Genomic DNA, 18989 nt, shown 5'->3' on the forward strand with positions numbered 1-18989 from the left:
CTTGATAGGAGACCAGGATCCTTTCTACCAGGACTGCCCGATTGAAGGGGGACCTTATGTAGGACTGGCTCTTCCTGGGTAGCAGCAGGAGGTGCAGAGACCCACCCACCATGGGGAAGTAGGGGGAGGGTCATGAGGTTGGCAAAGCCAGGCCTCAGACTCAGTTGTTCTGGCCTGTCCCAGGGCCATCTCCTCCATCCTGGACATCTGGCTGGAACAGCACCCTGAGGATTGTTTCAAGCCCCCAGATTTCTGTGCCAGATTATGCTGCTGGCCTACCTACAGCTCTCAACTTTCCAGGCTCAGACCTGGAGCACCAGGCCTAGTTTCTTCTTTCAGAGCTGCAGGACTTTGAGCCCTCTCAGGCGACACTCAGTGTGAGGAGGAGCAACAGGACTGGGTATGTGGTGGGCTTGTGAGCAGTGGTGGGGCAGGGCCACACAGACTAGGGCTTCCAGAGGTTGGGATGAGTAGGAGCAGGGCATGGGCTCGAGTCACTGTCTCCATGGCCTGCAGCCTGGGAAGACTTGGTCACCTCTGGATTTAACCTGAGACTTCATCCACGGACATGGGAAGTTTCCTGCTCTCACAAGATGCATAAGAGGGCGTCTTAGCAGTAAGTCATCCTCTTCTCGCTACTACAGAACCAGCTCCAGAGCAAGAGCAAGAGATACCTGAAGAGGAAATGCCCAGTCCAGGGCCCGAGCCGGCCCCAGGCACAGCTGTGACTCAACTGCAAGAGGCAGAACCGCTCAAGGCCCCAGAGCCACTGGTCTTTGCTGCTGGGAGGCCCACAGACCCAGGGACTCAGCCCCTGGTGTTGCTGACTGCCCCGGGCACAGAGCGACCCCCTGCCCTCTGACGCCAATTTCTACAGTGCCCACTCTCTTACTTGTACTCCTAATTCTCGTGAGTTAGTATAGTATCCCGTTAAATTAAAATGTATTTTGCATAAACTCTATTGAAATGTGAAAAGCAAGTAAAATTTAAGTTAAGGCAACTGAAATTGATCTGTGTGATCTGTGTGATCCCAGCAGTCTTCACTACATTCACAGCTTTTCCAAACCATCCATCACGTCCCAAGCCCTCCCTCGTTCCAGAACGAGCTTCAAGCTACACCAGACCAACCTAGGACCTGTAGCTGCCTCGCTCCTCATCCTCCCCACTCTGCCTGGGCTGACCCTGATCTCTTCCTGTCTCTGTGGATGTTCCCTCTGTGGCCTCTCATGGACATGACATGAGAGTACCCAAGGCTTTTGTGTCTGACCACAAAATTGATGGGGACGCTGACTGTCCTTTGCTGTCAAAAAAACCCAAAACATACAATTTTGGTTGGAGGGGAAATCCATAAGGAGCAAAGGTCCCATGAGGATAAAGGAGCCTCCAGGTTAACCTTTGCACTACCTTGGGATAGGGACCGCGTTCAACATTATGACATGAGAGGCGACCATGGTAGGAAAGTGCCCAGGTCTTCGAGACACCTTGGAAATCTTTCCATTCATTCCCGCATAGGCAGTGTTTCGAGATTTCTCACAGGCATCCTGTGAGAAAATGCAAGTCAGATATTGGCCTTTACACAGAGGTATGAATGAATAGGACTACTTTTGAAGGATGTGGACAATGATAACCAATGTTTACTACAAAAAGGAGGATTGAAATGGAAAGAGAACAGAATACCTTGGATTTTTTCACCAGGAAGTATTGCCATTGCTAAGAAGTTTCCATCTTTCCCGATGTTTCTCTTTGGGAGCAGCTGAGTGGTTGTGTTGGAGTGAGGTAGGACATAGGCTATCAGGGCTGTGCTGCACTGCGACCTGATGTCTCCACAGGTGGGCATGGCAGAGCCACTCTTGTTGTCCTTGTTCACTCTCAGTGACCATCACGGACTTTTTGACTTTTGGAGTTCATGGCTCATCACTGACAGGCCCACCTCCGGGAGGGTGAAACAGGGCAAGTGGGCCTTTGGAGTAGCAACAGGCAATGACCAACTGCATCTTAGCTTTGTATGTACATGGGTAGTCAGAAACATATGTCCAGGTTAGCTGACACACTGTCCCAGTCTTGTGAAATATTTCAAAAAGATTTGGTGGACATGGCTGGAATCCTGTTGAAAAGAAGAATCCAGGATTCAGGGACCACTGGCCAGTGACATGGGGACTGTAGCATTTTTTCTTGTTTGCAGAACATCAAACAGCTGCCATTTCTCTAAGGCCTTGGCTGGGATCTCCAAGCAAACAGCTGCATAAAACTGGTTTCAGTCACCTTGCCACTGGGAAAGGACAATAGGCAAAGGCAGATGTTTTGGGTCACTCTGAGACGTGCTATACACACAGTAGGAACCATCATTGTGGGATGTTGTATCCCTTCACACTGCCATGACCAATTATTTCTCCCTCACTGGACATATCCAACAACAGCCACACTGCATCTAATGAGGTCTCCTGGCAGTCACTGTCATCAGGTCTTTTAGGTTACAGTGACATTTCCACAGTCTTAGGAGCAGACTACTTGCTAATCATATATTTGTATCACCTACATGGAGCAACATGATTGGTAAATGTATCCAACCATCACATCTAAGGTCAAAAGATGTTTCACAAAAATGGGGATTTATACATGGAAGGAGGGAGACAGGATGGTACACAGGTGGACAGAGAAGTTTGGATACAAAAGTTAATACATCTGTGTCATGAGTGACAACTTCTGGACCTTGGATCACCTTATATTTGTGATCTGGAGGGGATTTTCATTAGCCTCCAAACTAAATAGAGGAAAATCACATCAATATTCCTTTAAAAATCCTCAAAGGTTGTCAGCCATGTTCTTTATATTTATACTTAGTCTTTCTTACTGAATTTATTGGTAGAACATTGCTTAATACAACTATTTAGGTTTCAGGCATACAGTTCTATAACACATTTGTGTACTCTATGTTGTGTTCACCATCCCAAGTCATGTCTCCTTCCACCATCATTTATTCCCTCTATACCCCCTTCTACCTCCTCTCACCCTCCCCTATGGTCAACACCATGCTGTTGTCTGTGTCTATAATGTTGCATTTTTTTTGCTTAATCCCTTCACCTTATCAGCCAGTTCTACAGGCCCCTCCCCTCTGACAGCATGATGTGTGTTCTTTTTTTGTTAGTTTATTTTGTTCATTAGATTTTACTTACGAATGAAATCATGTGATATTTGTCTTTCACTGCCTCATGTTCTCCAGGTCCATCCATGCCGTGACAAATGGTAAGAGTTCCTTCTTTTTTATGGCTGAGTAGTGTTCCATTGTGTAAATGTACCACTGCTTTTTTATGTACTCATCTTCTGGTGGGCACTTGGACTGTTTCCAAATCTTGGCTATTGTTATTAATGGTACAATGAACATGGGGGTGCATCTAGTCTTTCAAATTATTGTTTTGGATTGCTTGGGATATAGTCCCAGAAGTGGGATTGCTGGGTCATAAAACAATTCTATTTTTAACTTTTTGAGGTATCTCCACACTGCTTTCCACAGTGGCTGCACCAATCTGCATTCCCACTAACAGTGCATGAGGGTTCCCCTTTCACCATATCCTCACCAATACTTGTTTGTCAACTTATTGATGGTAGCCATTCTGCCAGCTGTGAGGTGATACCTCACTGCAGTTTTCATTTGCATTTCTCTGATGATAAGTGATGCTGAGCATCTTTTCATATGTCTATTGGCCATTTCTATGTCCTCTTTGGAGAAATGTCTATTTTGGTCTTCTGCTCATGTTTTAATTGAATTGTTTGGGTTCGATTGGTATTGAATTTTATGAGTTCCTTTAAAAATTTTGAATATTAATTCTCTATCAGATGTATCAATAGTGCATATTTTCTCCCATTCAGCAGGTTGACTTTCCATTGTGTTGATGGTTTTATTTGCTATGCAAAAATGTTTTAGTTTGATGCAGTCTCATTTGTTTACGTGTTTTTGTGTCTCTTACCTGAGGAGATATATCAGAAAAAAATATTGCTAACAGAAAGGTGGGAGTGTTTACTGCTTATGTTTTCTTCTAGGCATTTTATGGTTTCAGCTCTTACATTTCCATCTTGAATCCATTTTGAGTTTATTCTTGTATATGGTGTAAAAATATGGTCTAGTTTCATTTCTGGCATGTATCTGTCCAATTATCCCAACACCATTTTCCTATTTTTTGAAGATGTTATTTATTTATTTTTAGAGAGAAGGGAGGGAAAGGAGAAAGAGAGGAAGAGAAATATCAATGTGTGGCTGCTTCTTGCACACCCAACACTGAGGACCTGGCCTGCAAGCCAGGCATGTGCCATGACTGAGAATGGAACTAGTGACCCTTTGGTCATGGGCCAGTACTCAGTACACTGAGCCACACCAGCCAGGGCCCAACACTATTTTTAAATAGACTGCCTTCACCCCATTGTATATCATTGCTTCTTCTGTGAAATATTAGTTAACCATACAGGTATCAGTTTATTTCTGAGCTCTCTATTCTGATTCATTGATCTACATGCCTGCTCTTATGCCAATGTCATGCTGTTTTGATTACTATGGACTTGTAGAATATTTTGATATCAGGTAATGTGATTCCTCCAACCTTCTTCTTCTTCCTCAAGATTTCTGTGCCTATTTGGTGTCTTTTGTGCTTCCATATAAGTTTTTGGGTTGTTGTTTTAGCACTGTGAAGAATGCTATAGATAAGGATTGCATTGCATCTATAGATTGCTTTGGGTAGTAGGAATATTTTAATGATGTTAATTCTTCCCATCTATGAAAACAATGTATGTTTTCATTTTTTGTACCTTCTTCAAATTCTTTCTCCAATGTCTTATAATTTTCCAATTACAGGTCCTTTACTTACTTCATAGTCTTCCTACTTGAAGTGTGGGCTTTAGACTACCAATATCAGCATTATCTGTGAGCCTTTTTAGCAATGTAAGGGACAGGGCAGATGTTGGTCAAAGAGTGACAAATATTAGTTGTGCAAGATGAATGAAAAACAAACTGACAGTAACCAGAGGAGAGGTGGGAGGGCATAACAGGAGAAAATAGTGAAATAGTTGTCAAGGAACCTTTATAAAAGACACATAGACAAAGCCAAAGAGGGATAGGATTGAGGGTGGGAGGTGGGGGTGGCTAGGGTCGGGGAGAGTAGGGGGTTGAAATGGAGACAACCATACTTGAACAAAAATAAAAGAAGAATTTCTGAAGATTGAATGCACAGTACTGTGAATATAGATGACAATACCATTTATACACTTGAAATTTTCTGAAAAAGTAGATCTTAAGTGTTCTCATCACACACACACACAGAAAGAACAAAATTGTAACTGTGCTTTATTTTAATGATTACGATATTTTTAACTCATAACCTTGAGGCAATAAGTATTTGTATAATTTCTAATTTTTGTAGAAAATATACAGTTCTCCTAATATTATAAACTCTTTGACACCCAATATTGACCTCACAAGCTAATATTTTTATAATTAATCTACCTTCCAGGATCAAGTTTTGATGAATAACATAAAAGGCTGCACAAACTTTTTGAATTAAGAACATTGCAAAAGACATTCATTCTCCTGAAGTTATGTTACAAGTGAAATAAATGAGTAAACAAGCGACTCTTAACAGATTAACTTTAAAGCACAATGCAAAATCTTAGTTTTCCTCAACATTATCAAATTCTGGTGGGGAAGTTGGGAGGGGAGTGGTGAGGAGACAACTGTGGGATTCAAAAATGAGACAGATGAGGTATCAATTTCTGTCAAGCTTTTCACTGGACAGAACAGAGAACACCTGCAGTCTCTCTACAGACATTACTTGCCCCATGAGAAGGAGACTTTGCCCCTGAGAAGTCTTCTCAAGGCTCCTTTCATGTCCTTGTTCCGCAAACTATAAATGAAGGGGTTCAGCAGGGGAGTCACCAGTGTGTACATGACAGCAGCAGCTGTGTCCTCTAGTACTCAGTTGGGGGACGAGGACGAGAGGCAAAGATAAGCTCTGATCACCGTACCAAAGAACAGGGCAACAACAACAAGGTGGGACCCACAGGTGGAGAAGGCCTTGTACCTTCCCTGGGCAGAGGGGACCCTCAGGATGGCTAAAAAGATGTGGATATAAGAGACCAGGGTGGGCATAAAGGGGATTAAAATGACTGCTCCCCCCAAGAAGAGGAGCACAAGCTGATTGACCCAAGTGTCTGAGCAGAACACCTTCATCACAGGTCCCAGATCACAGAAGAAGTCAGGAATGATATTCTTAGAGCAGAAGGAGAGCCAGAATATGAGGAAGGTGTGGGTCAAGGCAACAAGACTCATAAGGGTCCAGTAGATGGTAACCAGGAGGGTGCAGTGCTGGTGGTTCATGATCATCATGTAGTGGAGAGGGTGGCAGATGGCCATGTAGCGGTCATACGCCATTGTGGCCAGAAGGAAGATGTCCATATCCCCAAATGTCAAGAAGAAGTAGAGCTGAGCCAGGCATCCTGCATAGGAAATGGATCTGCTCTGGGACTGAATGTTCACCAGGGCCTTGGGCACAGTGGTGGAAGTGAAAAGGATGTCTGCACAGGAAAGGATTGCAAGGAAGAAGTACATGGGCGTGTGGAGATGTGTGTCAGTGCCAATGGCCAGGACAACAAGTAGGTTCCCAGCCACAGTGACCACATACATCTACAGGAACAGCAGGAAGAGGATGTGCTGCTGCTCTGGATGCTCTGAGAGTCCCCAGAGGAGGAACCCAAAGAAAGTCGTCTGGTTCCCTCCTGCCATATGCCTAGAAGTCAGAGAAAGAGACATGGGGTGAGACCCATTAAAACTCTTTAAACATATTTCACTCTATGTTATTAATGAATGTGTCATTCTCTCAACTCCAGAGAAAAGAATTACTTTAATGTATTTGTATTGATCACATACTATTTGCACTGTATGTTTTTATTGAAAAGTACTAAATACAATATACTAAGAAGCATGAGAGACACAATTAAAGAAAATTAAACTAGATTTCTTTTTTTAAGATTTTATTTATTTTATTTTTAGGGAGGGAAGCGGGGCGGGGGGAGAGAGAGAGAGAGAGCGAGAGAGAGAAACATCAATGTGCGGTTGCTGGGGGTTATGGCCTGCAATCCAGGAATGTACCCTGGCTGGGAAAACTAGATTTCTTGATTTCTTTCTTTATACTTTTTTCCTTTTGTACATTCCTGTAGTTGTGGTTTCTTTTTCTTCATCTGTATTGTCAGAAGAATCAAGAAGTTTGATTTATTCATCCATTCAACAGATATTAAGTACCAACTCTGCACCTGGTAAAATGCTGGGTAAATAAAACAATGATAACACTTAATCCCAGAGAATTTTCACTCTAATGAGATAGACATAACTGCCTATGTTAAAATCCCATAAGACTTCCAGTCAAGATGACACCATAGGCAGACATGGCTAACCCCTTAACACAACCATATCAAAATTACAACTAAAATATAGAACAACCATCACTCAGAACCATCAGAAATCAAGTTGAATGGAAGTCTGACAAATACAGACCTAAAGAAACCACATCCATTCAGACTGGTAAGGAGGCACACAGACACAGACAGGCTGGTCCCTCACCCATGTGTGCAGGATAAAAATTCTGGAGGGACATCTTGGGAGTGAGGAGTCCCAGCCCCACATTAGGTCCCTCAGCCCAGGGTCCCAGTGCTTGGAAGATAAGTCCCCACAACTTCTAGGTGAAAAAACAAGCAAAGATTGAGATGGTGGAAGAAATTTGTGGACCCCCAAGGAATTCCTCTAAAAGAACCCACACATTAATTCACTTCCTCAGAGCTCCAGCACCAGGGTAACAACTTGAAGGGTACCACTGGTATACAGGGAGAAAATGAAGTATCTGGCATCAAGGCAGGTAGAGCCAATTATCCCTTTCCTAAACCATCCTTCCACAGAGCTGGAAAGCTGGTGCCATATCTGAGTCTCCATCAGCCTGGCTAACACTGTTTGACCCACCTTAGAGATCCCCAGAGGCTTTGCCAAACCCAATTTCTTGGCCCACCCAAGCTACATTTCCATATGTGTGGCTGCACTTGGCTCATGCTTCACAATTTCCTAAATCCCATCAAACAAGCAGCAATTGGCCTCAGTGAGCCCCAGGCCAAGCACAGGCAGCAACCAGCCTAGACTCACAGCTTTGCTGCACCTGGGAATCTCCAAGCCCAGCATAAGTAGCAGCCATCTTGGATTGCTTTATAGCTCAGGTAAGGTGGCCTTGGGCAGAACACAGGTGTGGGCTGATCCTGGCCTGCTCCACCAAGGAAACACTAGGGCCTGCAAACCCTGGGGAATGCTATAAACTACAAAAGAGCACCTCCACCATGCCCCTGCACAGCTTATCCTCCATGAAGGGCAGAGGTTGGTGGTCAGTGGTCACAGCTAATCCTTGCTGTGACTCTCCAGGGAAAATCCCACCCACTGATTGGCCAACAGAAACCAAGGCTAACTACAAGAGGAGGGTGTACTCAGCCCACACAAAGGGCACACCTCGAGTACTCAGCTTGGATCATAGGGGAGGCTGTGCTACTGGACCTTACAGGACCCTACTACATGAAGCCACTGTACCAAGACATGAAGTCAAAGCAGCTCTACGTAATACATAGAAATAAACATGGGGAGGTTGCCAAAACGAGGAGACAAAGAAACATGGTGCAGATGAAAGGACAGATCTAAACTCCAGAAAAAGAGCTAAACAAAATGGAGATAAGCAATCTTCCAGATGCAGACTTCAAAACACTGGGTATAAGGATGCTCCAGGAACTGATTGTGGACCTCAACAGAATAAAAAAGTCCAGTCAGAAATGAAGGATACACTAGTGAAATAAATAACAATTTACAGGGAAACAACAGTGGAGTGTATGAAACTGAGAACCAAATCAATGATTTGGAACATAAGGATGCAGAAAATAACCAATCAGAACAAGAAGAAGAAAAAGGAATCCAAAAAAATGCCAAATGGTATAAGCAGCCTCTGGCACATCCTCAAGGGGTCCAACATTTACATCATAGGATGCCAACAAGAGAAGAGAACGAGCAAGAAATTGGAAATCTATTTGAAAAAAAAAAACAGTGAAAAAAAACTTCCCTAATTTTGTGAGGGAATAGACAAACAAGTCCAGGAAGTGCAGAGAGTCCCACACAAGATGGTTGCAAAGATGTCCACTCCAGGACACAGCATAAGTAAGATGCCAAATGTTGGAGATAAAGGTGCAGCCACTGTGGAAAAGCGTATGGAATTTCCTCAGAAAACTAAAAATGGAACTGCCTTTTTACCTGGCAATTCCACTTCGATTACACCCTAGGAACCCTGGAACACCAGTCCAAAACAACCTATGCACCCCAATGTTCATAGCAATACCATTTACAATAGTCAAGTGCTGGAAGAAACCCAAATTGCCACCAGTAAATGAATGGATCAGAAAACTATGGTACATTTACACAATGGAATATTATGCAGCAGAAAGAAAGGAATTCTTACCTGTGCAACAGCATGGATGGAATTGGAGAGCATTGTGCTAAGTGAAATAAGCCAGGGAGTAAGGGGCAAATACCATGTGATCTTGTTGGGAGCTGTCCTGTCTGGTTTCAGAAGCTCTAACCCCCCAAGGCTAAGGCTGAGGGAGTGACCTTAGGACCAGAAGCCACTAAGAAGACAAAGCTTATCTCCCTGGCAGGATCGTTTCCTCTGTTCTTTTTCCTTCATCCATAACTGGCCCCCAGTGCTTGGTCGGTTAGCCAACGATGAGTAAGGTTCCCCAAGGGGGGAATGACCTAAAACAGGCACCATCACGTGGAGGACCCAAGGAAGGACTTGGGGCACTACAGCATAAGGAGGTGATGGACCCTTGCCCTTTGGCTTTGACAAAGCCTGAGTCATCATTCTTTCTGTGAGAAGCCTCCTAATCTCCTGACTGCCTTAATTCCACTGCCTGACTTAAGCCTGAAACAATAACAAAGGGTGGTGCAGCCCTGTGCTGGAAAGGGCAGGCTCCCTCAGTTATCAAGCCTAAGAAAGAATACCTAAAATCCTGTGAAACCTGCTTTGCTAAAAATGTTCTTAATTAAATGATAAAGATCCGAGCAGGAAATGAGTTTGTCTCCCAAAGTGTTGTAGCTGTTTAGCTAAAGACCCTGACTCAAAATAGGCCCTCAGTGTTCATTGTTATCTATTGTTTGATCCTTACTGCCTGACAATGATTAATGAGCTTTAGCTGTATTCTTGTGCAAACAAACCCAATAAAAGCCCATTGAGGAAAAGGCTCATGGCCCGTCTCATTTGAGAGATCCACCACCTTTCCTCCCCAAGCAGATTATGTCTTGGTAGACTTATTCTCATCCATGGTGGATGGGGGACTCTGTAGGTGAAGCTCCTCCACATGATCTCACCTTTTCCTGGAAAATAATCAACAAAAAAAAACAAGCAAGAAAAATATAACCAGAGACATTGAAATTAAGAACAATCTGACAGTAACCAGAGGCGGGGGAGGGGTGGCAGATAATTGGGGATGGGAGAAAGTGTTTTTGGGTACAACTATAAAGGACACATGGACAAAACCAAGGAGGAGTGGAAGCAGGGGAGGGAAGTGGGGATGGCTGGGGTGGGGGGAGTGGTAGGGGGTAAATGCAGACAACTGTAATTGAACAACAATAAGATCATTTAAAAGAAATAAGAAATAAATAAAAAGAAATTCTATGTGAAAGTTAAAGTACTGCACAGGGTGGTTGGCACTTGGAAGGGTTTTAAGAAATAAAAATAAAAGCAGTAAGAAAAAAGTTAGTTATCTACAGGGACTTCCCATAAGACAATCAGCTGATTCCTCAAAAGAAATTTTGCAGGCAGAAGAGATTGGCAAGATGTATTCAAAGTCGTCAAAAACAGAGACCTATAGCCAACATTGCTCTACCAAGCAGAGCTTTCATTTAGAATCTAAGGGCAGATAAAGAGCTTTCCAGACAAGAGTAAACTAAAGGAGTACATCATCACAAAACCATTGTTATATGAAATGTTGAAGGGACTTATTTAAGAAAAAGAAGATCAAAACTATGAACAATAAAATGGCAAAAATTCAAATCTATCAATACTTGAATCTAAAAAACAAGCTAAGCAAGCAAGAAGAACAGAGACAGAATCATTGATATAGAGGATATTTTGATGGTAGAAACAGAAAGTCTAAGCCAACTACATCCCACAAAATATATCATATTAATCATTTTTCTTTTGGTTATAGTGTGGTAGAAACTGCCCTCAGTCTCAATGGATTACAAAAAAGATTTATTTCCTCACTTATATTACACAGCAATTTCAAGCTGCATTCTGCTGTGATTAAAGCAGTCCTTCTTGGGATATGCCATTCTTAAAGAAAAGGAGTAGGGAGAGAGAGGGCTAATTATGCTTCTTAAGTGTTTTGCTTGAAACTGGCACATATCACATCTACTCAGCTTCATAGGTAAAACAAGTAACATGTCCACCCAAACAGCAGAAGGACACAGAACTCTGGCCTACCATGGGAAGCACTCATGAGGCAAAGAATGGGACTGCAGCATCCTCCTTCAGGGCAGGTGGAAAATAACTGACTTCCAGAGCACAGTCTAGCATCCCTGTCAAAAAGCTCCTCCCTGAAGAAGGACCAGCAACACTGAGTTCATAGGACCTCCCACCAAACCTTTAGAAGGTGTTGCGGAATGGGTGAAGGGGTGAGGGGTTTAAGAAGTACAAATAAGCAGCCCTGGCTAGTGTGGCTTAATGGATTGAGCACTGGACTGTGAACTAAAGGGTCATGGGTTCAATTCTCAGTCAGGGCACTTCTCAGGGTTGCAGGACAGGTCCCCAGAAAGGAGTGCTCAAGAAGCAACTGCACATTAATGTTTCTCTCCCTCTCTTTCTTCTTCAATTCCCCTCTCTAAAAATCAGTAAATAGTATCTTTTCTAAAAAGTACAAATAAGTAGTTATAGAATAGCCAGGGGGATATAAAGTACAATATAGGAAATGGAGTAGCTGAAGAATTAATATTCATGACCAATGGACATGAACAATGGTGTGGGGATGACCTCAGGCTCTGTGGGGTGCTAGGTGGGGTGGGGAGCAAAAGGGGAAAAATTTGGGACAAGTGTAACAGTAAAATCAACAACAAATAATTTTTAAAAAGAGAGAGAATCTCTTTTTCTATTCAGAGTACAGAAAGGGAAGGAAAACTTCTAAAATCTCTTGATAAAGCAGGTATAAGATTGATTTCAAAGCCTCATAAGTATGAAGAATGTGAAAATGATGTTGGAAAAAAATCAGCTGAAAAACAGTTAAAACTCATATATTTTAGAATCAAAAGCACAAATCAGTCATTCATATACACAAACAACATTCAGGTGGAAGTTGTGATGAAAGAGAAGAACCCATTCATAGGGTGAGAGCAAAAGAGGGTTTAAAGTTGAGAGTACATGAAACAGAGTTTATTCTTATCTTATTATTTATTAATTATTGTATTGTTTTCCATATGAACAACTGTCAACCTACTTTTGCCCCACCCTGTCCAATGGCAACCAAAAAAAGGCAGAGTACATAGGGGAAAAGCACCTGAGAAGATTTTAAGATCTATATGAGGAACACTTTAAAGCCCCATTAAACCCTTGATTCAGGCAGGGATAAAAAGATATCAAATAGTATTAAAGTCATTGGGTGAATGGCTGGTGGAGAACCAGATATTTATATGATGCCAAACACTCCACACAGATTCCTTCCCAGGCTCACAAGAAGGAAATGTGAGTTTACAATGGAGGGACCAGTCTTTCATTTTACAAATTCAGGGGTTAATCTTTCTATCAATCAATCATGGCACAGGATATAATGTGATGTATTTTACCAAAAAACGTTCAACTTCAATGTAATCAAACTGCTAGCAATAACTTCCATTTATAGGAACATAGGATCTCAAGGAGCAAACTAGCTCCAACAGGAAAAAAAAGTAGATGAAGATGGGACACTCTACCACAGAGCCTGCTAAACTTTAACATGCATATAAGCCTCCTGGGGCACACAAGTCAATGCAGATTTGCATTCAGTGAGTCTGGAGCAGGACTTGGAATCCACATTTCAATAAGCTCCAGATTGTGCTGATGCTGCTTTGAGTGAACACAGCTTTGAGAAATAAGAGAATGAGGCAATCATTCAATCAGTCACTGTTGTGCAACACTGAGTTGCTAGAGATGAAGGGTCTACAGCAGGATTCATAACAACCAGACACAATGCAAAGTCCCAGATGAAATTCTTATTTTGATAAACCAACTGAAAAAGCTATTTTTCAGTGGAGAAATCTGTATGTACACCAGAATTGGATAATAATAAATTATTATTCATCAGGCTGGTGTGAGTAATATTTAGGGAATGTGGAAAAGATTGTTTTCAGGATGTATGCTTAATATTTAGGATTGTAATATTATGGGCAACCACAGAGAAACTAAAGAAAAATACATGAGTCTGATGGAAATTGTACTACCATGGAAAGAGTTTTGCATTTGAAAATCTAATTGGTCCTCTGAAATCTGCATGTAATTATTGAAAAATAAAATACCCATAAATTGTCATATCCTGGAACATATAAATTTCAAAGAACATATCTACCAAACCATTTAAAAGAGTAGTCAACATATATTGAGAGTTTGCTCTCAATAATACTTTCCAAAGTTTATTTAACCTTCACATTACAGTGTGAAATAGAAGCTATGTCTGGCAACTGGCAATAAGGACTTCTTGGATGAATGAAAAAGTAGACTACTTGCAATAAAAATGGATAACTTCTGACAGTGAAATGAAAATCAAGTATAGCAATCAGGAGTATAAGAGAATGGAAAGGAAGATTTAGAAAATCACTGGAAAAGCATTCACCTAAGGAGAATTTTAGTTTCAATAATCTTTGTCTCAAAGTACTAGTAATAGATGACATTCCTAAGGACCATTTGCCAGTGACTAGTCAGGTTCACACAGGCATACAACCCTGAGCTCTGCATACATCTCCCGTTTTTAGAAGAGCACTATGATTAGGCCCATTCGGACTTCACTTTGGCCTGAGTTCAATTATGAATCTGCACTCTGAAATTTGAGGAAGGTACTTACCCCTCTATGCCTGTAAAATGGAGCTATTAATAGGTATTGCACTGTGAAAAATAAAGTTTTTAAAATATCTACAAACAAGAAATAATAGAAGCTATTAGCTCCATCTATATAAGAGGACACTGATAATCAGACAAATTAGGTAAAAATAATTTGCCTAGTCCACAGTTTCTAAGTGGTAGAATCATGATTCGAGCTCAATTCCCTCAAAATCTGAAAGCTCAGCTTTTATCTTCAACCACACAAAAATGATTCTCCCTCTCACCACCTGGGTGTTTCAAAGATTCTCTCTCCCCCACAATGCAAGAAGAGATGCCATTTCCAGTGCTAATAGAATGACACTCATTCATTCCACAATATTACTTAGGTGTGAACAGAATGTCAGGAACATGTAAGCATGTGAAGATACAAATAGATTATGTATATAAAGAAGGATGAATTTGAAAACACTTATTCATAAAGATTTATGCACCCCTATGTTCACTGCAGCATTATTCACAGTGGCCATGACATGGAAACAACCTGTGTCCTTTCACAGATGATTGGATAAAGGAGAGATGGTACATATATTCAATGCATTACTACTCAGTCATAAAAAAGAATAAAATATTGCCATTTCAGACAGCATGGATGGATCTTGAAACTATCATGTTGAGTGAAATATCAGATGGAAAAGGACAAGAACTATATAATTTCACTCATATGTGGGATATAAAATAGAAAGCAACAAAGGAACAAACCAAAAATCTCAAAGACACAGACAAGAGTATGGTGTTTACCAGTGGGGAGGACAGCTGGGTGGAAGATGAAGAGGGTAAAGGAGGTCAAAAACAGTGATAAGGAGACTAGATCCTGGGTGATGAGCACACAATGCAAAATATGAATGATGCATTGTAGAATGGTATGTTTGAATGTTATGTTATTAACCAATGATATGACAGTAAATTTAATTTTAAAAGGATGGATAGGACTTCTGGCTAAGATGGAGGCATAGGTAGATAGATTTTGCCTCCTCACAGAACCAAAAGAAGGAAAACAACAAATTTAAAAACAAACAAACAAAAGGAAACAAAAGTGCCAGTAAATCAAATTGTATGGAAGTCTGACAACCAAGTAGTTAAAGAAGAAATATTCATCCAGACCAGAAGGAGAGGTGGAGACAGGCAGCTGGGTGGAGAGGACTCACAAAGAGGAAAAAGAAGGTGATCAAACATATGAACAGTAAAATGACTACAAACTCAAAACTATCAACAACCAAACCTAAAAAGAATTAAAAACAAAACAAAACAAAACAAACTAAACAAACAACTAGAACAAGATGGTATCACAGAAATGAAATTACATGGAGGGTTATCAGAGAAGAGGCAGCAGAGGGGCTAGAATGGAGGAAAAGGTACAGGGAATAAGAAGCATAAATGGTAGGTACAAAATACACAGGGGGTGGTTAAGAATTGTATAGAAAATGTAAAAGCCAAAGAACTTATAGTTATGACCCATGGACATGAACTAAGGGGTTGGAATGCAGGTGGGTGGGGGTGCTGGGTGGAAGGGAATAAAGGAGAGAGAAAAAATGGGACACTGTAATAGCCTAATCAACAAAATATACTTTAAAAATAAAAATGAAATGGAGTAGAATTTAAAAATAATAAAATAAAGATGAATGGAAGAATATATATATATTATATAGATAGATATATATTAATATATATATAAAATTCTCCATTCTTGCAAAAGCAAGCTGGGACTTGAAATAAATTCATAGTAACAACAACAACCAAACCTATAAAATACTTAAGAGTAAATGCAACAGTAATGCATAGGACGTATATGGAGAAAACTATAAAATTTCATTGAAGAAAATTAATCAAAATATGAAAAATGGAAAGACATTCCATATTCTTACCTGGGAAGAATTCAATAATATAAAAATTCGAATCCCCCAGTCCAAAATACAATGCAATTCCAATCAAATGACTCAACCCCACTTTGAAGTCTCAGCCCAAATTCTCCTCCTCAGAGAGTCCCTTCTTGACATCTGTATTTTAAGAAGCCACACCCAGAGCCCAGTTACCTTCCATGGTGTTCTCATGCTCATTCTTTCATGGCACTCTCTGCTTGCTAAGATTCTCTTCTTTCTGTGTTTATGTGTTCATGGTCCTTTTTTTTCCCTCATGAAAGTAAGTTCCTTGCCTGACTTGTTGTCTTCATTGTCCCCAAGGGTGGTGGAAGCAGACTAGAAACTCGGTCTTTCAAATACCACATGATATCACCTTTAACAGGAATCTAAACAACAAAACAAAACAAAACAAAAAACTAGCAAAATATAACCAAAGACACTGAAATAGGGGATAGTCTGACAGTGGCCAGAGGGGAGAGAAGAGGGAATTTCAGGGGGGAATGGGTAGGGATTACAGGAACAAATTTGGAGGACACATGGACAAAAACTAAGGGTGGGGGGTAATGGGGGGAAGGGGGGAGGGTTGGGTGGAGGGGCTGAAACGGGAGTAGGGGGCAGAAAACTGTACTTGAACAATGATTGAAATAAAAAAAAAAAAAAAAAAAAAAAAAGAAACTCGGTCTTTGCTTGTAAACTATTGTAATAGAGAGTCACATAGAATGCCACAGGAGGACATTGAAGGGATATTCAATTTAACTTTGTTAGTCTGGGAGGGCTTCCTGAAAGAAGTAACATCTGAGCTGAGGCAAAAGCAAGTGTGGTACCCTCAGGGCATTGAGAGGGGCTCAGAGAGGCTAGAGAATACAGTGGAGAGAGTAAGGGGACACCTGCATTGATAGAAGGAGGAGAAATTCATGCATGAGTAAAATATGGTCTGAAGAATATTTAATAATACAGAAAAAAATGCATGCAATATAATGCCACCTGAAAGGCGTTTGAAAAATTTGTCTGAACAGTGTTAAGAGGTGTCCAGACTTGCAGCGTCAAAAGATAGAATGGGAACCTGATCCAAAGAGGGGTGTGAGGGTCTTTTGTGGGCGAGTCTCCATCACTATCTGTCCCTAAACTGAGGGAAGACTCATCTGCGAGACACTGGTGCAAGGAAGGATTCCTGAGTGGAAAGGGAGGATGAACTGAGCAGCTCTTGCAACACCTCTGCTTCCAATGCTCCTTCCATTACCTCTAATGAGTCACAGGTCTGTTGTCATGAAGGGACAGACTCCCGTCCATGGGGCAGACCCCTGGGATGCTTAGTCTTAGGGGAGAGTCTGTGTGGATGGAGCAGAGGACCAGAGCTGCAGGGAAAGGGGCTTTCTCCATGCTGTCAGAAGTTCGTCCGAGTGCACATGGACAGGAGCCCAGAGGAGGGGAAGGGTCATCGGGCCTTGACAGAGACACTGGAATGGAGCAATATCTGAGGCTGAAACCCTCTCCTGGACAGGGAAGGACATGGCACACTGGGCTGAATGCCTGGCTGGGACACCCCTGAGAGTACAGGCCCAGAGCAACACCCCCAGCCCAAGTAGAGAGCATTTCTTGGTCAGAATGACCTTCATGGTCAGAATGAGCCCAGCAACTTCCTGCCAGACCTCCCAGATGAGGAGGGGGTGGGAATTGAGGGGCCACAGTGTTAAAGGGAGGGAACTCCCTGACGAGCCCTTGGAAGCAGACATTGCTATTGTCCTGTGCTGAAGAGGAAACTGAGGCTCCAAGTGGCTGAGGAAGGTCACACAGAAAAATCTGGATCCAATTTTTTATCTTACTGTATTTTTTTCCATTACAATTTAAGATCTGTTCTTCACTCTTGTCACTCCCATTGCCAGACACTGGTACCCTCTGACAACAGGAAAGGAAGGCCCCTGCATCAGCACCTGCCTCAGCCTGAATATCTCCCTGTGACCTGTCCATTCCACATCACTGTCAGTCTGACACTGCCTCTGCTCAAGCAGTGGCAGCACATTCCCTACTAGTCAGCCTCTTGAACACATGGGCTTCCCTCACCCCATTCCCTAGTCCTCATCTCTGAATGCCCTCCCTCGTCCTTCCCTCTGCCTGGAACAATCTGCACCGTCACCTCCCACCCCTGTTCCCTATACTGCCACTGGGAGCAGTGACAACTATAGTTTTGCCCTGATGCAGAGCCAGAGACTAGTACACATTCTCTGTTCCTACCCAACACTGAGACCACCTAACACCAAGGATCAGTCCCACAGGAGGCAGTTTCTCAGTCTAAAACACAGACTCCAATTTCTAAGGGTTTCCCTCAGGGGCTAGAAGGTAAAATTGCAGCCATCCTCAAGATGTCATGCTGAAGGGACACTCCAGTCACCAGTCCCTCCACCTTGCTGGGTTAGGGTGTGGGGGGGCTGTGTCCACAGAGCCCCCAGTCCACCACGGATGAGAATAAGTCTACCAAGACATGATCTCCTTGGGGAGGAAAGGTGGCCCATCTCTCAAAGGAAAAAGACCAAGAGCCTTTTCCTCAACGGCTTTTATTGGGTTTATTTACACAGGAATTCAAGTAAAGCTCACTACTCATTGCTGGGAAGTAAAGATCAAATAACAAGGAACTCTGAAGGCCTATTTTGAGTCAGGGTCAGATAGCTAAAGAACTGTAAAAAACTTTAAGGAACAAACTTACTTCTTCCTTGGATACTTATCATTTAATTGAGAGCATTCTAAACAAGCAGTTTCACATGATTTACATATGTTTCTTAGGCCTGATCACCCCGGGAACCCGCCCTTTCCAACACAGGGCTGCACCACCCTTTGTCATTGTTTCAGGCTTACATGGAGCCAAGAGAAGTAAGGCAGCCAGAGAAGGATTTTCTCGCGGACAATGAGGACTCAGGCTATGTCAAAGCCGAGGGGAGAGGGTCCATCACCCCATTTG

General features: G+C 42.1%; 1 pseudogene; it reads right to left on the reverse strand.

The window, feature by feature from the left end:
- Nucleotides 1-5424: 5424 nt before the first annotated feature.
- Nucleotides 5425-6782, reverse strand: LOC114514963 (annotated as a pseudogene).
- Nucleotides 6783-18989: the final 12207 nt, after the last annotated feature.

The sequence above is a fragment of the Phyllostomus discolor genome, chromosome 8 (genome assembly GCF_004126475.2).
Source record: "Phyllostomus discolor isolate MPI-MPIP mPhyDis1 chromosome 8, mPhyDis1.pri.v3, whole genome shotgun sequence".
NCBI lineage: Eukaryota > Metazoa > Chordata > Mammalia > Chiroptera > Phyllostomidae > Phyllostomus > Phyllostomus discolor.